The following is a 25,159-nucleotide window of genomic DNA, read 5'->3' as shown; positions in this document are numbered from 1 at the left end:
ACACACTTGGCAGAAGAACAGATCAAAGCTATCAGAATTATAGCGCCATTAAATTACATGGCACAGGATGGTAAAAACTGCAGCTCTGGCTAAGAAAAGGCTCAGGTTGGAAGAGAAAAAAAAAAGGCATAATAAAAAAAATGAGATTTTTGAATTGCTTGTTTTTAAACAAGTAATTTTTAGAATCTTTTTTTTCTAGCTTCTATTTGAAAAAGCAAATTAAAATATGAAAAAAAAAACAGATTAATTAGGAGGTTGTTAAAGGCTCCCCTTCACAGGAATAGCTTGAACCCATAGAAACAGCCAACAGAGCCGGGCGGGGTGGCACAAGCTTGTAATCCCAGCATTCAGGAGGCTGAGAGAGGAGGAGTGCGGTTCGCAGACAGCCCGAGCTACTTAGTGAGGCCCTTTGCAACTCAGTGAGACCCTGTTTCAAAATAAAGAATAAAAAATAGGGCTGGAGGTGTAGCTTGGAGGTAGAATGCCCTGGGTTCCAACTCTAGTACTGCAAAAAGAAAAGAAAGGAAAGAAAAGGAAAAAGAAAGAAAGAAGGAAAGAAAGAAAGAAAGAAAGAACCAGCAGACAACCAGTACTCCATTTGTTTTCCATGAGGAAAGTCATGGGTATTATAGGATCTACAGTTTGAACAGTTAATAGGCTCCTGCTGTATGCACTGCGTGTCAAACAAGTGCTGATAGAAGCCTCAAGGACAAATGCAACGTGCCTGGAAGGAGGCCATCGTGGACACATTGAGTCCCGGAGCCCGCGCTGGCCTCCAGAGCTGGACATGGAAAATCCAAAGAACAATCTCTCAGATTACTCACATTCCACACCCCTGACAGCAACTTCCTGAAACCCTGAAGCCAGGACTCTTGCCCTGGAGTTACATTCCTGAAGCCTGTTCTGTCTTGAGCTTCTCTTGGAGAAACAATTTAAACAGAGGGCTAAGGGGGCAGTCTCAGAAGCAGACTCCTGAGAACTAAAATCCAGCTCTGCTCTTGTTGCTGAGGGACCTTGGGCAAGTGGGACCCTCACAGCCTCCAATTGCTCCATATGAAATGGGGATCACAGAAGTTCCTCCCTCAGACACTACGGACAAGGAATAAGACAATTCATCGAAAGCATTTGGACGGTTGTTAGCACATAGCAAGCACTCTCTAAGGTTTATCATTGTTATCATTATTCCTATTAAGCTTCTCTTTGCATAGTGAGTAAGAAAACATGATCTTTAAAGCAACCTGTCTAATAGTTGTGGTTTTCCTAGCACTGTGCTTCTGTCTGGCCAGTCCTCCAAGCTCTTGAAGTCTTTGTTATTCTGGTTCTCACACCCAGTGCCAACTTTGGTCATTTATCTCTTCAAAGAGTCTCAGATCTGGTTCTCTTTGATATCTCCTCTGCTGCAACTTGCCATTGCTAATCAGCATGGCTGAGTAATATGTACTTTAAAGCAGCTATGAATTAGAGTTGGAAAACCCTGGAACCCTGGTTGTGGCTTCTTCCCAACATGGTTAGGTGAATATTTACAAGTCACTTATTACAGTCTGTGTCTCGATTTTCTCATCTGCAAAATAGGGGTGGTCCCGCTCCCACATCTCAACTCCTTGTTGTTTTTAGTCTAAGACACAGCAGTTGCTATGAATATTTTTTCCATATCCATTTCCCCCTTGAATGTTCTTATCTAGGAAAGGGGGAAAGTCACATAAACCAACCAGGAAAAAGCGACACCAGGGACGTCTGTTATCATTGCATTAACAGCAATGGCAAAGCAAACCAAAATTGATTGAATCTCAGAGGGTTTACTGAATACCCAGAGTATACACAGCTCAGAAGTGAAAGACTCCATCAAAGACATTGTCACATTGGTCCTTGGACCCGAGAAGTTGTTTATCAGATATTTTCTGAGTGACTCACTGGCTGGGTGTAGCAGACGTACCCAGCCTCAGTTTCCCTATAGTTTCAGAGCCTCTCAAGATTTTTGCAAGTGAGAGAAAGATAAAGACTGGGATTTGAGTAGGTGAGCTGGTTTTTATAGGTTCATTTTTATGGGTCTGAGTCAGGTAGGCTAAGGCTGAAGTCAGTACTTGGCCTGAACCGCCTCTTCTTTCTCCAGTACATTTCCAGAAGAGTATGGGCAAGTAAAAGTGTCAGGGAATAAAATGGTTATTTACATCAGAGCTTAATTTACAACATTAACTATGGGACTGAAATAGCTCTACTCAAAGGCAAGTGACAGATTAGGCTTTTAGGCGTCTTTTGAATTTAAATAAACTAATTGAGCCACATGAGTTCTTCGTATTATTAGTTCCAACTACATAATATAGCAAATAAAATACAACCACATAAGGGCATTGGGATTAGAAGGAAACGGCAGGTTTGGGGAAATCATTAAAAGCAAACGAGAACCAGGACTTCTATCAAAATGAATGATTCCCCATATCATTGATATTACATATGAATCTAAAATCTTTTTTTTTTTCTGTTTATTACTTGGCTCAATTTATATTACAATTCATCTTTATAGACTAATATGTGCAATAATTTCTTGCTAAGGAGTGTAAGATGCTATAGTTATTAAAGAGATAAAAGAGGGAATATTTATAATGTTCTCTTGCCTGCGATGTGTGCCCTTTCCGTTGTCACGTCCACGGTATGGAGCAAGCACGTAGGATATGAGGAAGATTTAGCAGTGTGTCCAGATGGCAAAGCTAGCCGAAACCACAAATGCTGATGGGTAGTCATCACCAGTTCCATCTTACCCACCACCAATGGCTCCACGATTATGAGCTTGTGAGGATAAGAGAAAGCGGGACTCTGGTACCACAGGTAGGTGCCTAAGTGTGTTGCCCTTTCTTCCTGGAAAACCATCCACCGCATGGCCTCACCTTGACTCTGGGGACCTGCTTAGAGCTCTCCCCCAGGTTGCTACCTTCACCTTTCTCAGAGGAAGAGATGCAAAGGCTCCTTCTTACCTCTGGTTTTGCATTTAGAGCAGTTCCTTATCACCAGAGGGCTGGGGAAAGAGTGAGGCCGGCCGGTACAGTGGCTTTGTGAATGGATTTGGGTCCCATTCAGTCCCAGGCCAGTACAACCACCCGAGTCCTTTAGGTGCTATTGGCACTGGCATGTGCCATTAATTTTGTGGCCAATTTAAATGAATAAAACATAAAAGTTAATAAGTGGGGAAGAAAGACAAAGAAGGTCAATTGTTTGCAATTGGCCATTTTGAAGCATATTGAAGTCTTTTCAAAAATGGATTTTGGCCGGATGTGGTGGCTCCCGCTTTTAATCCCAGTATTTTGGGAGGCTGGAACAGGAGGATGGAGGTTCGTGGCCAGCCTCAGCTACTTAGTGAGGCCCTCTGCAACTTAGTGAGACCCTATTTCAAAATATAGAATAAATAATAGAGCTGGGGGTGTAGCTCGGAGGTAGAATGCCCCTGGCTTCCATTCCCAGGACTGCAAATAAATAAATTAAGGATTTTTGTTGCCTGGGCAATTTCAGTTTCTCATGCTACTGTGCTTTGTGATGGGTGACAGGTGTTTATCAATTTGATAAAGGGGCCAAGCCCTGTCTTTACAGGTAAGGGTTATTCACCCTCTTCATTTTATATGTTAAAAGTGAAAATGTGCCTGGTAAGAGAAATTGTTAAAACCAAAAATAGCCCCTCTGTTCTCTAGAGATTCAAAGAAACCAACTTCTGGGCACCAGATGCTCCATTTGAAAGTTATTTTCTTTAACTAGAATATAAATGTCTGCTGAGTCGCAGAGAAACATGGATGGGTGTGGACGATGATAACACATCAGCCTGATGGGAAACCAGCCGAGTGGCTACTTGACTTCTTAGTGTCTTGATTTTTCTGACATCACATTCACAAACATGCCGTGTTCTGGGTGAGAGAGAAGCCCATGAAGTATAGGCCTCACAGTCCTCATATTTTTCCAGAAGAGGTCAGATCTCTCTGTTTACTTCTTGTGGGTTTCAAAGCCCACAGCACCAGGGTGCTCACACAGCGGGCACCCAGTGCCTATTATCCAACGATCTGCTTTCTCTCCTTCCACAAAGATGCATGGAACCCCTTCACTCTGCCAAGCTCTGTGGTATCCAAAGGACAATTAAAATACAGAGTAATCAGTTCCATGATAGCAGAAGTACAGGGTACCTTGCAAGTATATCACAGCGAGCTCTCCCTAGTTCAGGGACAGGGATATTTATTGTTCAAGGAAGTGACAGTTAATGTTTAAGCTGAGATCTTTACCAGACTATGTAGGTGGGGGTGGGGTGGGGATGGGGAGCAAAACGTGGCCATTTAGAGAACTGAAAGAAGCCAGGGGAACTCCTAACCCTTCTATGGGTTTAAATTCCTGGAGCCTTATACAGAATTTCCTATAACATCTGGAACAAAGTAAATGCTCACCAAGCATTGGTTGTTGATTTTATCATTGCCGGTCACTAACAATTCCAGAAGCTGGTCAGTTTTATCTATAAAAGGCACACAACCTTTTGACACAACCTCTGTGACTGCTTAATTTTTCCACCTGCTTTGAAACTCTGGTGAGTCACGTCCCCCACCATGCACGGCACCCCTTCTCCCTCACCCCAGCAATTAAAGAGTTACACCCAGCCCGGGCAGGGGGCTTCTAAGACCCAGCTCCATGTATCATGATGGCTCTGTGCTCACCTGGGCATGACTTAAGGTGAACTATTCTGAATATTATACCTGATCATAATAAATTTACTTGTGAAAAGCCAGAGGCCCCTGGTTGTTGGTAACAGAGTTTGGAAAGCTTCCAGGCAGAGGCAGGAGAAGGGTTGGGTGTTTTATGGGGAGAGGAATGGGGAAGGAGAGGAAGAACAGGCAGGATATGAGGGAAAGAAAGAGGGACAGAGGGCTAAGAAGCACTGGAGGAGGAGGAGGAGAAATGGGGGTATCTTCTGAGCCGTGCGTTCATGCTGAGTCACCAGGAGTCATCTCTCGGGCTGGTCTGGTTTACTTGGTGGCTCGGGAGTGACCTGCAGATCTAAGCTGCCACAAGGAGAAGCTGCACTTTGTCCAAAACAGCCAGCCGGGAAGGTGTAGGGCACAGCACCTTGGACCACTGTGCGGGTGTTGGTGCACAGAGTGCAGATACTGAGCAGAGTTGCATGGGAAGGGCTGGGGCCTTAGCAGGTGTCTGCTTTCCTTTATTCATCCGACAGCCGGTTTGGGAGCATCTGCTCTACGCCAGAAACTGGGATGGAAATGCATTACAGGACATGAAGCTACAGCCTTGCCCTTGTTAAAAATAGCAGACACTTATATAATACCGTACCTAAAGGATCATGTAGCAGGCAGGTTCTAAGTGCTTCTTGAAGATCATTCCCATTTAATCTTCTCTACGAGCTCTTAAAAGAGGTACTGTTAACAGTCCCATTTTATGGGATGAAACGGAGGCTTGGAGAGAGGAAAATAACTCCCCAAGGTCACAGGGCTAGCAGGCGGCAGGCCCGGGCTGCCATCCAGGAAGACTGGCCCCAGACTCCTGTCCTCCCACTCCGCAGAGGCCTCGTTAAGAAACTCACAATGGAACATTCACCTAACACCTTACAAAGCATTCTTCACGCACAGGATCTTCTTACAGCTTCACAACATAGTTGTAATATGTTACCCTAATTTAAAGGTAAGGAAAAGGAGGCTCAGAGGAATTGAAAGGTACTTTCCAAGGTCATGTTATTGAAGTCAGCCGGGGCTACATTCTAGTCCCAGCTTCCTAAAACACATACTCTCCTCACCGTTCCCTGCGGTCAATGGGAGAAACTACTGAGCTACAGATTTTTGGCTCAATAGTGAAAGATTTGTTTAGAATAAAATAGGTGACCTTGTAGGATAAAGAACTTCAGGGAGATGACAACAGATGCTCAGAGTTCTGGGTTGAACCCCCCACCTCCACCCCAGACAGCCACGTTGAAGTCCTAACCCTCCAGTTGTTCAGAAAGTGACCTTATTTGGAGACAGAATCTTTGGGGATGTAATCAAGTTAAATGAGGTCATTAGGATGGGCAGTGATCCAGCAGGACTACTGTTCTTTTCAAACTGGGAGTGTGGATACAGATACATGTGCACCGAGGAAAGACTATATAAAGAGACACAAGCAAAGGTGGTCATCTATAAGCCAAGGAACATGTGAAGCAACCAGGGAAAAAACAGGGCCAGAAAGTGGCCCTTCCTAGAGCTCTCAGAGGAAGGGGCTTCGCTGACCCTTTGACTTTGGACATCTACTCTTTACAACTATAAGAGCATAAATTTCCATAGCTCTAAGCTGTACAATTTGTGATGCTTGTTACAGCAGCGCTAGGAAACTAATTCAGCTGCCTGTAAGCAGTGCTGCATAATGTACTTGTTGTTCTCTCTCTCTCTCTCTCTCTCTCTCTCTCTCTCTCTCTCTCTCTCTTTCTCTCTCTCTCTCTCTCTGTGTGTGTGTGTGTGTGTGTGTGTGTGTGTGTGTGTGTGTGTGTACTGGGGATAGAACCCAGGGGCATTCTACCTCTGAGCTACACCCTCAGCCCTACTTTTTATTTTTGGTTTGAAACAGGGTCCCACTAAGTTGTGGAGAGCCTCACTGAGTAACTGAGGCTGGCTGCAAACCTGCGATATTCCTGCATCAACCTCCCAAGTACCGGGATTATAAGCATGCACCATCAAGCCCGGCAACAAAATGTGTTTTTTCATGAGCTTGCAAGTTGTACCAGAAAGACACCACGGTGTCTGCTGACATTGAGATCTGGTTCTGTGAATGTGATTCTGATTTTTTTTTTTTTTATGAACTCAAGTAACAAGATCTCCCTGTTTGCTCAGAAATAAACTATAGCAATTTCCAAACCCGTAACAAGTACAATGCTTTCCTACCAATGAAATGAGGCAGCTTAAAATGCTGTCAGATTTTTCACAAGGAAGATTTAATAGGAGAGATTTATTTTAGTAAAAGACAAAATGTTTCACTAAAGAACTCATTAGTAATGCATAAAGGCCTACCAAGTCTCTGAAGATCCATTCTCAAAGAAAAATGTTGGGATAATTTTTATATTCTGATTATGGAGGATGACTTGATAAAAATTGTCCTTGATATTAAAATTGCATGGGGTTGGGGGAGGGGATCATTCAGTCCGGTAGGAGGGAAGTCGAAGGAAATGGGTGAATCCGGCCAGTATTTTGAAGTCATTCTTGCCAAGGTAGCATTTCTGTCTTCCCACTCATGAAATAAGGTCACCCTTACAGGTTGGAAGGCGGGAGGTAACACAAGCAGGCCACTCTGTTCAGTCCATCACCTCATCCTTCCCAAAACCGAACCCATCATTCTTTCTCTGTAGGCCAAGTCTTTAGTGCCCTTCCTTCTCCTGAAGACTTAGAGCTTCTGCCACTAAGTCTAAATTCCCAGGACAAATCCTAAAACCCATCCTGGATTGTTGTCCTGGCTGATCCTGCCTCAGGGCCCCAGTGTCCCAGCTTTGATAATGACTTCATTGTTCTGAGCTCCAGAGTTTCTGCCATTCAACCAACCTTATTCACACACTGAATGTCCTAGGTCTTACGTTCCAGGGTCTCACAGAGAATCTCTCTTTGCCTCCAGGGCCAGATCTAAGAAGCTGCCTCCTACAGGCTCCATTAGAAAATTCTGACCAAAGGCTGTCCCCGGAATCCATACCCCGCAGCTGCCACCCATCCACAGACTTTCTGAGGTCACCGCTCGCGATCTGCACTGTCTGAGGCCCACTCTCCCTCAGTAGACACCTGCTACTATTTCTCAGAATTCCTGCTGCTGAATGTGTCTCCAAGAAGGACCTGAAGGGGTAGAGAGCCTGAGGCCACACACCTGGGCTCAACCCCAGCATCTCCACCTGCGTTTCTTTGGCCTGGGGCAGAGCTAACTACCGACCAAATCATGCCCATCAGCGAGAACAGACATGGCCTCCTTGCTCTCCTAGAACCTCCTATAAACGACTTATTTTCCCTTGGCAAACTCCAAATGTTCCCAATCTGCTACTTGTTGGATATTTAAGTTCAGAACAGTCCAGAAACTGCTGGTCAAACTGGGTTGTAAATTGACTTGATCCATTATAAGAAAGTCTATTTTTTATAAAACAGTTATATATATATATATATATATATATATATATATATATATATATATGGTAATAACACTACTTGGGCATGAAGTATACACTGATATTGTTATTGAACAGTTAATGGCTGCACGGTAAGTATTGTGCTAAGTGTTTCATATAAATAATCTCAGGCAGATCAATGGGGGGGTATCCTATTAATGTCTCCTGGTAGGTGTGAGAACTGAGGCCTGGACAGACAGAGAAGATTGTCTTGGAACATGCAGGTAGCAAGAGACAGAACCACAATTTGAACCCAGGCACTGTCAGCCACAAACCACAGCTTTCAGTCACTGTCTTTTTCCCAGAGACAGGAGGATTGCACAGGTTCAAAACCAGCCTCTCTGGCTTGAGACCCCGTTTCTAAATAAAAAATATAAAAAAATAGGTGTCTGGGAGTGTAGCCCGGAGGTAGAAGGGTTTCCAAGAACCCCAGTGCCATAAAAATAATTATATTTGCTAAATTCTTAGGATGTGTCAAGCATAATGCTAAGAGTTTAACAGAAATTATCATATTAGTGTCTACAGTAATAAGTCCTTGGGGGGAAGGTTTATTTTTATTTCTATTTTTCAAATTAGGAAACAAAAGCACAGAAAGGTTAAACGACCTTGTGGCCAAGGTCACACAGCAGTGAGGGGAAGAGGCCCCTGAACCAGCGCAGCCTAACTCCAGAACCACCACCCTCTCTGTACAGAGACCACTGCATCCTACCACATGTCCAGAAGTGTGTGGGCCCAGGTGGATACAGAGATGAAAGGTGAATTGTTCCTATCCTTAAGAGACTCCAGATACATAGATCTCTGATACATACACACAGGAAGAGAAGAAAGGAAAGAAATCAGAGTGATAAGTAATATTTAAGCCTGATATTAGCCAGGAAGATGCATGTAAGGTTTCATAAATCACACATCTTTACAAATCCAATTAAGGTGATGGGGCACACTTTATGAAACTGGTTGAATCTTAATATATCCAACTAATAACTGAAGGGAATAACTAAAGCAGGCCCTCTCAGCATATCCCATCCATCAGGGCAGAAGGAGGCGCCGGTTGCAGCCTCAGGGCCACCCTGTAACTAGGACCTCACAAGCTCCCCCAGTCTGCAAAAACAGAACCTGGATTTCGGGCATTTACATGGATTTCACATATAGAAAATTGTAGTTTAAGATTTATACTTGTATGTTTTAGGTGTCTATCCATGCTTTGCTTATTGAAAAAGCCGAAAGCCCCAGAGGAGGGAGGGAGTTTTTCCTAGAGGATAAAGGATGGGGAACCACCTCCATTATCTTCTCCCCTATTTTGAATTGTACAACTTTCACGCCCCCTTCTCTAGCTGCCCTTCTTCCAGTGGATGGCTGGCCAGCCACTCCCTGGCTGTCCATGAGAGAGCGTTTTTCCCTTCTCTACCTTTTTCAAATACTCCACTCCTGCGGGCCCACATGTAACCCTAAGGCCTGAGATTGCCATCATCACAGTGTCGGGGTCAGGGCCCATCTCAGTCCTGCAAGGCAAGTTGCACAAGAGCAGGCACTCCTCCCTGCTGCTCCCAAGAGCCCAGAGTGCGGAGCACAGTGCCCAGGAGCGAGCGAGTAGTCAGTGCTTGTGTACGTGAATTTTTAGAAGACACAGATTTCCCCAGGCCAGACCCTTGTAAACCTCGTGGTATGAAACCTAGGGGCAAACGATTATTTATACCTTGACCATCATTTAGCTTTAGCCGCTTTCAGACTCTATTCCTTTCCATGTTGGGGTCTTTACATAGCACAAATACATACTGGGGTTTGCTAAAAGTAGATGTAGGAAGATTTTTCCTGCATAAGACTGAAAATACTATTGCCAAGAGTTTTAAAATAAACTTGGTATGTTCCTTAAAATAAAAATGCCAATAAGGATATACTTTCCTAATAATGCAAGTTTCTACAAATTAACACAAATTATATATACATATAATTATATATATATGAATGAACACAAATTATATATAATACATATATAATGTATGATATATATATATGTTTCAGTTTAGTGAAGGCTTTCTACATGTCTTATGTTTTACATACTTTGACCCTGATGCTTACAAAAATCCTGAGATTTTGTATCATTTCCTATTGAGGGAACAAAGACCCAGACATAACAGACCTAAGTTGAATATCTTGTCAATGGTCATGGAGATGGTAGGTGGCCAAGTCAGGATTTCTAACTTAGCTCTCTTGAAAACCAAGAGCAAACTCCTCAGGCCCTACATCTAGCTCCTTTCTCCCTTCTGGCCGCCTTCAAACACTGGAGTGGCTGACCTCAGTGTCCAAGCTGTGATTAGCCCAATAGAAGAAAAATAGGAGGCCATGTCGCTTCTAACAACCATGTCCTTGGTCAGAATCCATTACTGTGCTCAGTCACCATTTATTCACTGCATATTGATTTTGCTTTATGGTGGGCACTGGAAAGCAAGCAATGAACAACACAGGCAAAAGTCCCACTTTTGTGGAACTTACATTTTAATGGGGGAGGGGAGACACTCGATACAAATCAACAGACAAAATATAGCGGGACTATGATGGTGACCGACACTAGGAAGAAAATTAGATCCGAGAGGGAAAGGGAAGTGTGTGGGTGGAGGAGGTCTGGATGATAGGCTGCCTTGTGAGATGTAGAGGAGGGAGCCACAAGCCTGGGGGATTCTGGGAGAGGAGACAGGAAGTGCCGGGCCCCAGGGAGAGGCCTGGGGTGTTCTGGGAATAGCAGCCCGGGCAGGGCAGCGTGGCTGGGGCAGTAACTAAGATGCGAGAGGGGAGGAGACTAGGGATCATATGGTGAGGCTCACTGGTCATCGGCTAGGACCTTGGCTTTCACTCTGATTGAGATGCAGAATCAATGGAGGGCTAATGCACCACAGTGTACTACTGAGAGGTTTCTATGTTCTTCACATATTTTTAAAATGTATTAGCAACTTTAATAAATTATGAGGAAGTGCATTATGTCAAACTTCCAATCGCTAAGTATTGCTGATCTCATACAGAGCTCCATTTAGCGCTGCCCTTGTGATCAGGGAGTGGGGCAGAGCCTGGGAGAGCACTTAAACACAAGAAGCCTGGAGGCAGCAGGACCCTCCTTCCCGGAAGCCAGCCCACAGCCCTCTCCTGGCTCCCTCCTGGAGAGGACAGGGAAGGCTTCCTCAACAGCTGCCATGGCAGTCCTAACATCTAAGCAGTTGGGATGAGTGCAAGCCATCTCGATAGCACCTCTGGGATCCCTGGGGTGGGAGATAGCTGTAGACATACCTCTAAGAGCAGCAAGAGGAAGAGGTCTGCAGAGCAGAGTGGAGAGAAGTCTCAGACACACTCCCAATGACCCAATCTAGAGCTCACAACAGAGAGTGGTCCCCAACATCCCCATCCCCACCTTGACCCTTCTGTTCAAAGTTTTTTAATTTTTTTATCCGATGGGTGTTCCACAGAGAGCACACGGGCTGATTAGGGTTTGGGTTTCTCCTGCTGTCTCCTGGGCTGTTTCTGGGCTCATGAGGGGCATAAAAGGGGCTTCCAGATGTGTAGTAAAGAAGGAAGGCAGGTAAAACCATCCAACTCTTGTCTCAAAATAATCACATGGATAGATAGCTCTGTCTCTATTTTCTGAGTTAAAGCCAATGTATGAGATTGGCCCTTAGCCTAAAAAATACTATGCTCCAAGTGACTTAGAATTCAGGAGACAAAGCTTGGAGCCTCTATCTTTAAGTTCACATTCTGGGGTATCAGGGCATTTACTTTTTTGTAGCACATGTACATGCGAAACATGTAGATCCTAAGAATGTGCCAGTTTGTTTTCCTCTGAGTTCATCTGTGTTTCTATAAGTGTTTTTAAGCCAGTGAATGGGGGTTTTCCATAAGGAGAACATGGTTGCTTGTGCCACCAAATACTGCTTGTAGACTGAATAAATAGTAAAATTGTAGACTGAATAAATAGCATCTTGCAATATTGTATTGGAAAAGTACATATTTTTCAAAGTTATAAATTATGCTGTAACTAAATCCAGATTCAATCACTTGATTATTAATTGAATTCATAGTCACTTTTGTAAGCTGTGTTCCCAATGAACAATGTTAAAAAAGAAATTTTAATATGTTAAAGAATCTACAAGTAGTGAGTAATCTGATGTAAATGAGTGTCAGTTGAGAGATGCTGATATTTAAATTTTTGGTTTTTGCTAATATTTTTATACTCTCATTGGTGCATTTTAATTCTACATCATAGTGAGGTTCAAAGTCATAGCAATAAACGCAAAACATGCACACAGGTCTTGGTGTGCTACCCCGCCCTCCCTGTAAGTAACAGTGAGGCTGGAAGTGATACCCACAGGCCTGGCTTAATCTGCACTGTTTCTCTCCTCAGTTCTTTTTCTCCTCCCCATTTTTCTCCTCCACCCGCTTTCAGTATTCTACTGGCCACTCTCAATGATCTAAAATTCCCTTTGTTTTCAATTTCTTTTTTCTAGCTTCCACATACAAGAGAAAGCATTCAACCCTTGGCTTTCTGAGACTGGCTGATCTCACTTAGCATAATTTTCTCTACTTCCATCCATTTTCCGGCAGATGACATGATTTTGTTTTTCTTTATGGCTGAGTAAAATTCCATTGTGTGTATATATGGACCACATTTTCTTTAGCCATTCGTCTGGTGCTCTAAGCTCAGTGACCGTGATGAGAACACACCAGGAGTCATGAAGACCAAGGGGAGAAGCCACATCTCCGGTCTCCTGGTTTCTGAGATCCACCATCACATTCAGTTCCTGGAGATATTTCCTACTCCTTCTGGACCAAGGCTCTTACAATGAAAATAATCCAGAAATCATTAAGGCTTTTTTTTTTTTTAAAGGAATTTGTGTGCCGGGCGTGGTGGCGCACGCTTGTAATCCCCGCGCTTGGGAGGCGGAGACAGGAGGATCGCGCAGGTTCGAAGCCAGCCGTGCTGGCATAAGAGACTCTGTTTCAAAAATATATAAAATAGGTCTGGGAGTGTAGCCCGGAGGAAGAAGGGCTTCCAGGAACCCCAGTACCACCAAAAAAAAAAAAAAAAAAAAAAGGAATTTGTTAATCACTTGCCTTGAGTATTTGAAGATGTTAGGGTAGAAAATAATAAAAAATCTTGACAATAGTATCAAAAACATCTTAGAAAACTCGAAAAAAGAAAGTAAAGTAGAAGTAGAGGAGAAACTTCTTTGTTTCCATCAGGAGAAGATATTAGATTTTATCAACTACTGTTTATGCATCATCTGAAATGATGTATCTCCTTCCCCCCATTCTATTAACATAATGTATTACATTGATCCGTTTTCTTGTGTTTGGAAGCACTTTGTCCAAGGCTGGGCCAATTTTTTACATATGCACCTGTACTTTTCTTCTGTGAATCCTTTATCTCCCTCTCCACCCCACCCCTCCAAGTTAGTGCTTAAGCTAAAACATTATTTCCCTAATGTTTTCTAATATTTTTTACTTGCCAGGGGGATTTGAAAACATAAAACTTTACAGTGTTTCAATGCGACAGTAGGAGATAGTTCTTGGTTATTATTAGTTGGTTTGATTCAAGTTATTACCAGGAATAGAAGCTCTTTCCCTTACTTCAGAGAAATAATAAGATGGAGGATGGCACAGAGAATTATCTGCAAAGGAGGATAGGCAGGTGGTACAAGAGCAGGAGCGCTGGTGCTTGGAAGTGGCCTTGGACACTCACCCAGGTGTAGAGGCTCAGGTGCGTGCTAAGAGCAGGTGACAGTGGGACCCTCACCCATCACTGACCCCTGCCACTATTTCAGTACATGTTACTTCAGAGCCTCAAAGCAAATCAGGAGGGCCCTGCATGTCAGCCACTCATCCACACTTTTTTCCCCCTAAATCACTTCTAAAAATGCAAAGCTATTTCAAGAAATTGATTAACACTCTTTCCAAGTAATACAATTTCAGTTTGCTATTTCTGTATTTCTAAAATCTTCCTTTTTGCCTTTAATTAAAAAAATGTAATCTCATAAAGCACAGCAAGAATGGAAAGCTTAAATATGTGGGCTAGCTTGGTCTCTTACATTTAATTGTACACATTATTAAAAATTGGAAAATATGGTGTATGTGTGTTGGGGGGATTTACTCTTAAAAATATCACCCTACCATGCATAATTACTACTATGTTTGAGCACTTTATTTTGATATGTTTCATAGCTTTATAGAGCTGCAATCTTGGTGAACAAATCATTCTGTCTCCTGACTGTCCTCACTGAACCAATCACAAACCTTGCGTCTCTTTACTGCTGGAGAGTCTTCTTGTCTACACTGGCTGTATTAGACGCACTTGAATGAATGTACCATAAAGTAAGTTAACTATTTACCCTATTTTTGTTCTTACAGTTCTACACTTCCATCAGTAATTTTGAGGAAAGTATTTTTACACACATACTCCTTCCTTCCCCTTTTTTATTTCCTTGGTATAAGTGGAATTATTGGATTAAAGAGTATAGATTTCTGTGCAGCTCTTAATGTATCTTGAATTGGCGTATTCTTAAATGTAATCTTATCTGAGCACTCAGCCTATCTACGTGTTTTTCTCAAGAACTAATCATATTACACTGATTTTTATCAGACAATAAGCGCATGTTTTTCTTTTTGCCTTAACTGCCAGGAAACTCGGAGCTAAAGTTCAAATCCAATAATGAGTTCATCTCAGGTGACCTGTAATATGTTTCTCTTCTCCCTTGGGTCAATTTTCTACTTTGTTGTTCCTTAATTAAAAAAAAAAATGCTGAATTTTAGAAGTGCCCTCAAATTCCTTTTTCGAAACAAGTGAGTTATAAATCCCATGCACGTACACACAGAGACATATTTGTTGTATTTACCACAAAACTCTATGGAATTAGCATAATGAAAAATGTTCTTGGATCTGGAATCTGAGATGACCCAAGGGTGCACATGATGATCTTGTGCCCCCTCTCCTTTAGTGGCAGACTCACTGAGATTAGAAAGAGACCATAACTGGCCGGGGATCATAGAGCTATTTGGAGTTATAGCTGGAACTAACTAGAACTCAGGCCTTCCTCTGCTCAATCCAAGCTCAATGGCACAAGAGTACCTGACGATTTCCTCTACCTTACACCTTGACATTGCTGCGTGGGACTACATTATGAAGTATCTCTCTCCATGCCAGTTTGGTCTGTCTCTGTCTCTATGTCTCTTTGACTTCCCATTGCTACCATCTTCTGCAAGGCCCACCTTATCTCATTCTTACCTGCTCTACTTCCCATCACATACTCTTGCTGTGTTAGTCTGCTTTAGCTGCCATAGAAAAACGCCAGAGTCTGGGTGGCTTAAACAACAGACACCTCTGGTCTCACAGTTTTCTAGAGGCTGAAGTCTGGGATGGAGGTGCTGGCTGGGTTGGTTCCTTCTGAGCTGTGAGGACAGCCTCTCTTCTGGGCCTCTCTTCATGGCTTGTAGGTAGATGGCTATCTTCTTGCTGTGTCTCTTCACATCCTCTCCCTCTATGCTTGTCTCTGCGCCCAAATGTCCCCTTTTAATGAAGACACTGGTCATACTGAATTAGGGCTCACCCTAGTGAGCTCAGCTTAACTTGATTACCCCTGTAAAGGCCCCATCTCTCAATAAGTCACATTCTGAGCTATAAGATTTGCATTTCAACTTAAGATTCTGGAGGAGACAAAACTGAAGCTCTGTTGATCATGGTGGTTTTTGTTCCGATTTTCAATTTCCTGGCTCAAAATCTCTTCATGCCCAACTTACCGAATAAAGTTGAATTTCTCCACTTTAACATTCAGATTCTCCCACAACCCTGCTTCAAGATGTCATTGTTACTTGACTCCCTTACATGTCCTATGTTCTTTGAGGATGCCACAGTTCAGCTGCATTGCTCTCAGATTCCAAACACATCCTGCACTTCCTGGCCTCTGCACCCTACTCATCTGGTTCTTTCTGTCTAGTGTGGCCTCTTACTCCAACTTTGGGAGCCCATCTCTGTGTCCCTGCTCCACAAAGCTTTCCTAGTTCCACTCAGAAAATGTCTCCTAGAGCTGGGCATGGTGGCGCACACTTGTAATCCCAGCATTTGGGAGGCTGAGACAGGAGGATCCCGGTTTGCAGACAGCCTCAGCTACTTAGTGAGGCCCGTTGCAACTCAGTGAGACCCTGTTTCAAAGTGAAGAATAAAAAATAGGGCTGGGAGTGTAGCTCAAAGCTAGAATGCCTCTGGGTTCCATCCCCAGTACTGAAAAAAAAAAAAAAAAAAAAGGTCTCCTCCTCCATGGGGCTTGGCTTTGCTTACCTTGTTGGTAATGAAGAATTCTGGTCATTGTCTAAGATGGCTTCCGTGTTTCCTTTGCTGGGCAGTGCCCTCCTTAAGTGTAAGGACCTACTCATCCTTGCCTCCCGCTGGGTGCCCTTACTTCACACCCATAGTGGCTGCTCGTACCCTTTATGACACACAGGCAGTAAAAGGAATATTCTAGAGCTCAATGACAGTACAACTTCAGGGTGATGAGAGTATTTTTGTCACAATGGAGTACTGGCTGTATATGACACACCATAACAGATAGTAGAACAAATAAGGGTTTATGTGAGATTTAAGATGGTGGGTGTGGGGGCCACGGCCAGCATCCTTTGTACTAAGAAATTCCCTTTATCTTCAACCTTTCCCTCCCAACAGAAAATTCCATGAAGCTCCTTTCTACAGAAAAGTAAATATCCAGACTGCCAGAGGGCTGACCTTTCTCTAACAGGGGGGATGGATTTGTTATCCAGCCAAATGTTTGAAATTCTTCTACCAGCATGCATAATTGAGAAAGATGTGTTAATTACCCTTACATGACAGCTGGTAGGACTTCCTGGATGAACTTTGAGAGGTGCATTGATCTTGAGTCCCTGTAAGTCACTGTACTGTGGGGATATAAAGGTAAGGCCCTCCAAACAGTTTCCAATGGGCAGGTCAACGTGCAGGGGCTCTGTGAACTTGGGACTGTGGGCATGATGGCAGCTGGCCAATGTTTCTTGGGGAATAAAAGGGCCAGTGTAGCTCTTTGCATGACATTTTAATGAGTGACACAGAGAAAATCCCAAAGATGTAATCCCCATTACTATGACGGTTTATGGCTCAGAATGGGTTGTCAACAAACAGTAACAGGATTCCAGAAAGTGAGGGTGAGAATTTCTTTTTATTCGTTAACAGCCGTGAATCCTCAGCACACACATCATTGACCACTATTTAAGGGAGCTGAGGGCACAGCTTTCGTCTCAGCAATATGGATGCTTTGAAGAGAAAGCAGAACATACGATCTTGCTCTGAAGAAGTCCCACTCTTGGCACTGGGTAGGAAGTAATTTAACTCTCTAAAGTCTTTTCCAGATCCGAGATTTTATGATAGTCTGCTAAAAAGAAACATTTTATCTTAAGCAGCAGGAATGTCATGAATATTCTTTTGTCCAAAAGGCAATTCATATTCACTAACTAATAAAATTTTCCATACTGCTTCTATACTTAATCATTTCATTTTATATATCATGACTACACAAAAGAGCTTTTGAATTTGTTTTTCCCTTTTCCACTGCTGACTAAATATTTTTTCTTTCACCTGGAGTCTCATGAAGGATGGGATCACTTGACTTTTCTGAAATCCAATATACTGCTATTTCAGTTTCCAAAGTCACCCTTTTGTCATTCATTCATACATTTCTGGAAAAACTATTTGGTTTGGATTTAGTCTAGGGAAAATACATTAAACATTTTTTCTCTTAAAATGTGTAGGAGAAAAATAGACATTTCTTTTAAACAACTGGAATCTATTTAAAGCTTGGCACACTAAGTGGAAAAAAATCAGTGGACATTAAAAAGTTGAAAGGCAATGTTTGTCTCTAAAAAGTGTCACTAAACGTGTCTACAAAAGGTCTTTGGCCACCGACTAGATGGTAGGTCAAATAATCAATCCATCAATATTATATAATGGGTGTTGGGAGATTAGACACATAAGATTTAGGTTGCCTTTCTATCCTTCAGAAATGTTCGTAATCTAACCAAAGAGATAACAGGATATGAAGATGCTATGTTGATATGGATTAATAGTCTAAAGATCCAGGCATGCAGGAGGACCTCACGAACATGGAAAGCTCTAACCAAGGTTGAGCGTCTACAAATTGTTAAAATCCTCTTGAGAATCCATCCAAATTTGCTTCCCAAGTAGACAAGAACTTATAGTCCTTGAGACGTGTTCCTGTTGCTAGGCAACCAACATCAGGCTGTACCAAGCCCCAGGAGATCAATGTCCAAAGTCTTTATTTCTCATGCATATTTTTCTTCATGGAAAACAATCTAATACATAGGATACCTACCCCTCACCCCCAACCTGCTCCCTTTCTGGCACTGGCAATCCCCTTCAGATTTCTCTAGGACTTTTTGCTCCTTTGGTCCTTGCTCAGATGTGAATCACCAAGGGATGACTTTCCCTTTTGCATACCAGGATTTACACGGTGGCCCTGCACCAGCCAACAAAGACTTGCAATATAATGTAGTATGCCTTGTGTTATTTTCAGATGACAATGGGAGACTTCAAAAATATGTGTCTTCAAAGGAAGGGAATAAAGAAGCTAAGCCTCAGAAAAAGAGAGAAAATGAGGGTGCTCAATAGTAAACTTAAGGGCTACAAAAGTGACCACTGACTAGGACAACGAAACAGCAGAGTGATTTCATCAAAGGCAGTTGGTGAAATGTGGGCAGCAAAATGAGATTGGGATGCAGTGCCCAAGGGTTGGCAACGGGCGAGGAGTAAGGCCAGACAATTCTTTCATTGAGATGTCCTACTGCATTGGTCCTCTGGCCAGGCATGATGGCGCATGCCTGTAACCCCAGTACTTGGGAGGCTTAAGAGTTAGAAGGACTGCAGTTTTGAAGCCAAGTGAGCTTAGTAAGTTAGTGAGACCCTGTTTTGAAATAAAAAATAAAAAGGACTGGAGGTGTAGCTCAGTGAGATTCAATCCCTAGTACTTCTTCTTCTTCATCATCATCATCATCATCATCATCATCATCATCATCATTAATTAGTTTCTCTGGTTGGGGATGTTGAGGGAAGAAGAGAGAAAGTGATTTGTAATGTTATAAAAATTTCTCCATTTTCCCCCCACTTTTCCTTGTGTGAGTAGATAAAAGGGAGAATAGCAGATTGGCCATAGAAGCTACACAACCAGGGCACTCAACTGTTGTTGGCGTGCCTCCACATCAGAGCAGAGCGCGCCAGGCCATTAGGATCTGTTTTGTTGCCTTTAACACGTGCATATGCATGTGCGTAAGCATGTGTGTGAGTGTGTGGGTGTGTGCAGCAATTAATCCATTTATTCTATTCCTTTCCTCGCCCTTCTCTTCCCATTCCTCCCTGATCACATCCTCTTAGAAGTAAGCTAGGGTACCTTTCTGTCAAATGTATTGAACTCTGCAATGAGAAACCCATTACAAGTATTTGACCTATATGTGTGTGTGTGTGTGTGTGTGTGTGTGTGTGTATATTACATGTAAATATAGAATATAAATATAAAAACATATATATTTGGCCTGAATATAGATGATGTGAAATTGTGAAGTAATAATTTAGGCTTTTAATCGGTTAATCTGAAATTATTTCAACCCAAAATTGGCTGAGCTCTAGGGACTAATTAATTTTCCCCTTAAATTTGCCTGTTAAATGTGTATATAGACACATCTCAGGTTTTACTCTTATTTCCAAGTAGCAGATTGTAATTAGCTAAGAAGAAATTCTCCCTTTATAGCATTTTCTTAATTATGTCTAAGAGTATCAGAAAGAAAAGAGTGAAAATAATAGTAATTCATCTAAAACATACACTTTAGCCATGAGTTTTAAAACTCAACTAAAGAACCAACAAGAACTTTTGGATAAGAAGTCAAGACAGGAAGCCAACTGGAAGGTTCCAGCAAAGGTGATAATGAGCAGTTACCTGCCTAAGGGTGGGCTGGCAATTAGAAGAAAGAAGAATAAGGGCAGAAACCCAAGGAACATCGAAAAGTGGTTTTCAACCTTCCTTTCTTTCTTTCTTTCTTTCTTTCTTTCTTTCTTTCTTTCTTTCTTCCTTCCTTCCTTTCTTTCTTTCTTTCTTTTTTTTTTTGGTGGTACTGAGGTTCCTGGAAGCCCTTCTACCTCCGGGCTACACTCCCAGACCTATTTTTACATTTTTATGTGGAAACAGGTTCTCCTAAGCCAGCGCGCGCGGCTGGCTTCGAACCTGCGTGATCCTCCTGTCTCTGCCTCCCAAGCGCGGGGATTACAAGCGTGCGCCACCACGCCCGGCTTTTTATTTTCTTTGTAAGCAGCAGATTTCCAAAGAAGTCTTAGGTACAAACATCAGTATGCAAATCAGAAACAAGGCATACAAGTTAAATAGACTTTCCGTAAACAATCGGAGCCTGTATCCCTCCAACGTCCCCTCCTCTGTCCTGGAGGTAACACCACTGGTTTATCATTTGAATTCTCCATAGGAAAGCACCATGCTCATAAGCACTTAGCTTATGTGCAAAACACAATCATCACATCCCTTGATTTTACAATTCTGTGAGCTAAAAAGACTAGATCTTGCCATTATCGTTACCACTTTGCAAAACGCTTGGGTAAAGTCATCTGCTTTTCAGACAGTAGATCTGGGGCTCAGGGCAGTGGTGGGGCTTGCTGGCTGAGATGCACCTGGATTCTGGTCTTCGCCATGTGTCCTCATTTTGAGTATTTTTTAACCATGACTCAGTTTCCCCTGTGGTGGTAACTGACCCTCCTTCTCCATCATGTCTGCTTGGGACCAAAAGTAGAATTTTATGTATTTTTTATTATGGAGTATTTATATAGACTTAATGAAGCATGTTGAACATGGGGCACAGGTTTAAATGGGAAGTTTATTTCTGTTTCATGCTCACCTTAATCACATTGACTGAAGGTCGTTTTATACAATATTCTTGTGTGTGTGTGTGTGTGTGTGTGTGTGTGTGTGTGTGTGTTACTAGGGCTTGAACCCAGGGGCATTCTACCTCTGAGCTACACCCCCGCCCTATTTTATTTTTTGTTTTTGAAACTGGGTCTTGCTAGGTTGTTGAGAATATCACTGCTTGCTGAGGCTGTCCTTCAACATGCAATCCTCCTGTCAAAGCCTCCCCAATACTAGAAATACAGGTGTGTGCCATCATGCCTGATTTACAATAATCTTAATAGTTTTGTGTATAAAACAAAATCTCATAGTATATAAATTCCCACCATGTCATCCTGTGGGGTCAAAAAGTTGCAGATTTTGGATTTAGGGGGGTTATGGAAACTCAACCTGGACTATAAGATTATTCACTTGTCAGATCTCAGATCTTTTTTTTTTTTTTTTTTTTTTTAGGTACTGGGGATTGCACCCCAGGGTACTTCTACTTCTAAGCTATACCTCTACCCCTATTTCCCTATTTTTATTATCTATTTTTAAATAGGGACTCACTAAATTGCAGAGGGCCTCACAAAGTAGCTGAGGCTGGCCTCGAACCTGTGATCCTCCCGCCTGAGCCTCCCAGGTACTGGGATTACAAGTGTGTGCCACCATGCCCAGCTCAGATCATTACATTTTTGTTCAGGGTCATGGTGGAATAGTATACCAAAGGACAAAAGCGAATTTCATTAAATTAAAAATACTTAAAAAATAAAAATTAAAAATGTAAAAGAGTAATGACCTACATAAAAAGATTAACAAATCTTTTTAATAGAAATTTTCATGGGTAGAAATAGCTAGCACAGGCAATGATAAACACCTTCCCACTGGCCCCGGTGCATCAATCTCTATCAAGTTTGGGTGGATCAGGTATCTGAAAAGCTTTCTTTCCCAGGTCACATAGCATAGTGTTTTTGAAATATGGTTTTCTATGTGAATTAACCAGAGAACTGTTAAGAAATGTAATTCTGGATCCCTCCACTGAACATATAAGCCAGTATGACTGAGCTGGAGCAGCTCTTCAGATGTGGGGTGAAGTTGGGAAAACACTGTTGTAAATGTCCCAAGCTGGGCTCAGCCTTTCAAGTTACTTCCTGAGAGTGGGCTGAAAGATTGGGGAGAGGGCTTTTCAAACCACAATAGTATCATTTCTTCAATTATAACATTAAATTATATCCCAGTGACCGGAAAGAGTTGGTGCATATCCAATTATACCTAATTTATACCCTGGGATGCACCGGTTCCAGTTCAGTGTAAAATCCCGGTAGAATCGCAATTTAACAAGCTTGACAGGACATCAAAATTGCTATGTTGTCTCCAAACCTCATTAAATGGAAGCCTGCACTTGCCTATAATGTTCGGAGGGAGTATAAACTATTATTATTTTTCTATTTGTTTATGTAAGTCAAATGCTCAGCAAAGACTTTATTGGAAAACAATGCTCAGGCAGAGGGAGTCTCCGTGAAGACAGGGCATCTTGCCACCCACAGCAGCGATGCCAGAGAGAGCCAATACTTCATCGTCCTTCATGGTGACAGCATTTAATCGCATGCAATATACTTCTAATAAATTTGACATGATCCAAAATATCAGAGTAGCAGCCCGGAAGGTTAGAGTGAACTCAGAGCACCCTGGCTGAGACGCGCATGTGTTCTGAGCTGAGGTTTCCTCAGTTCCCCTCCTTGTGCTAACTGTCCCTCTTTCCCTTTCTTTTGCTGCTATCTGTGGTTTCCCCTGGCCCCTATTTATGGGTGTCTCCTCACCTGTCCCCCACCATCTTGTAACCGTCTGCCTCAAGTAATTTTATTTTGGGGGATCAACATCTGCCTCCTGATGTCTGCCATTTTGGCAAACCTGCATTTCCAGTTCCTGTCCCCAGACACGGAAGAGGCCAAGCATGGTGTCACATGCTTGTAATCCCAGTACTTGGGAGGCTGAGACAGGAGGATCCCAGCTTCACAGCCAGCCTCAGCTACTTCGTGAGACCCTTCGCAACTCAGTGAGACCTTGTCTGAATAGACTCCTGAATCTTCACCCCCAGGAATCTTCCAACACCCCCTTCCCCTCCCAAATGTCTTTCTCCCCACTACAATGACAATTTCTCTTTTTGGACGTGGGATTGTGATTCCTCCTCACACCCAGGGAGTTTGGCAGTGCCATGACAGCTGGAGCACTGTAGATTGGGAGTCACACGGGGCCCGGCTCCACCCCTGCTCTGCCACTCCTAGCTGGAGCTGTTTCAAATCTCTAAACCTGTCTCCTCGATGACGGAATGAGCAGAGCAAGAACTTCCCGGTGGAGTAGGTGGGGTATTCGAGGGGCTTGGAGACGTGAGCACTGAAACGGCCTCTCTCTAAGTGTCCTCTGCATTCATCTCCTTTGTCCTTTGCACTTCCCCCTGCCTGGGAAAACCCTCTGTGATGGTTTAGATAGGCGATGTCTTGAGAAAAGCTTATGTGTTAGCAATGCAGCCATGTGCAGAGATGAAGCAATTGAATTGTGAGGACTCTACCCTCATCCGTGGATGAATCCATGGATGGATGAACAGTCCGAATGGATTTACTGGGTGGTAACCGTAAAGGTGTGAGATGTAGCCACTGGTTCTTGTCCTTAGCTATTTGTAGAAAAGAATAGCCAGAACTTTTCTGCTGTAAGCTTAAGCAATTTTATTATTATAAAGTCAGAAAGAAGGGACAGACCATGGCCCTGCATTAGAGGGGTGCAGTGGAGTGACCTTGAAAATAAGTTACTGGAGTTTTGATATAGAATAGGTTTTATAAAGAATTTTATCTCCCATCTTTGCTTAACCAATCGTCTTTCTGACCCGACTAGATCCACCCCTTCTCCGGGGCCAGCCTCTTGATGTGGGGATTTTAGCCTATCTGCTAGAAGTTATTTATTATGCTAACTTGTCTTTAAAATAAGAAGGCCACGGGCTAAGACTCTTGTCTCACCACTTTTGGTGCCGGGAACTCTGCAAGGTTCCTTCTCTGCCTGAGTGCCTGTGCAACCCCAAGCTTTGGCTATTTTCTATATGATAAAATTTATGCCAAAGCATTTGAAATCAATACATTTTGAAATTGGTACCAAAGAAGTTCCCCAGTACCTGCACAGTAACTGTGCCAGGTGATGTGGCTGGAGGTGGGTCACTGGGGGACCACATGCATCCCTGGTCCCTTCTTTGCCTCTCTCTGCTTCTTGACTGCTGTCATGAGCCGAACAGCTTTTTTCGGCCATGCCTGGCTACCGTGATGTTTCTGCTTTGAAGAAATCAGGAACTCAAATAAATCTTTCCTTCTCTAAGTTTTCTTCTCAGGTATTTTGGTTACAATAACAAAAGTTGACAACTACATCCTCACTCTCCCTTCTGGTTCTGTTCCTGACGCCAACAGAGAGTAGGCCCTGATCGGTACAGGCCCCTCAAGGTTTTTGTTCGTCCCCACTGCCATGATATATCTAAACCTTTTGAGTCTGGATTGAAATTCTATGGGTCAAACTCAACTCTACCAAGTGCTAGGAAAAATGAAACTATCCTTCACTTGCATATCCATAAAATGGGGCACAATCTCATGGGGTTGATTTTGAGGATTAAGCAAAATAATCCTTTTTAAGGCTTTTCAAGAGTTTGGTAAGGTGCTGAACATCTAGTCGGAGTCCTTTCCACCTGAAATTGATGCTATATACTACCAGATTATATGTGACAGATATCTTCATTGCTACTCTTCTCCAGCTCAAAGAGTCCTCAGGCTTTTCTTACTCAACCACACCCCACAGCCAATATACTGCACGAAAACAACTCCTTCTTTTGGTGTTTAGGTCCTTCGCAGTACAAAATGCTCTACCTGCCTTTCTGGAACTCTCTTCTTCTCATTTGACTGATCGAAATATTGAGCCACTTACAGAGGAAAGTGATTTAGGAAAGCATCTGGGGATTGTTTATGGCTTGGGTCAGAGGGGATATAGCCAAGGAAGGGAACTTTTGTTCTGGCCTTTCAGGCGAGGGATAGGGGGAACAGAAGTGATGTTTAAA

At 42.8% G+C, this 25,159-nt stretch overlaps 1 protein-coding gene across 9 annotated transcripts in view; it reads right to left on the bottom strand.

The window, feature by feature from the left end:
- MBNL2 (muscleblind like splicing regulator 2) overlaps positions 1-25,159 on the bottom strand; it is a gene marked incomplete at both ends in the record, with an annotated part of 111,624 nt that overhangs the window by 59,147 nt on the left and 27,318 nt on the right. The window lies entirely within an intron of this gene.

The sequence above is a fragment of the Muscardinus avellanarius genome (assembly GCF_963383645.1).
Source record: "Muscardinus avellanarius genome assembly, chromosome: 2".
Taxonomy (NCBI): domain Eukaryota; kingdom Metazoa; phylum Chordata; class Mammalia; order Rodentia; family Gliridae; genus Muscardinus; species Muscardinus avellanarius.
Note: the sequence above shows the minus strand (reverse complement) of the source record. Positions and strands in the feature narration are given on the sequence as shown.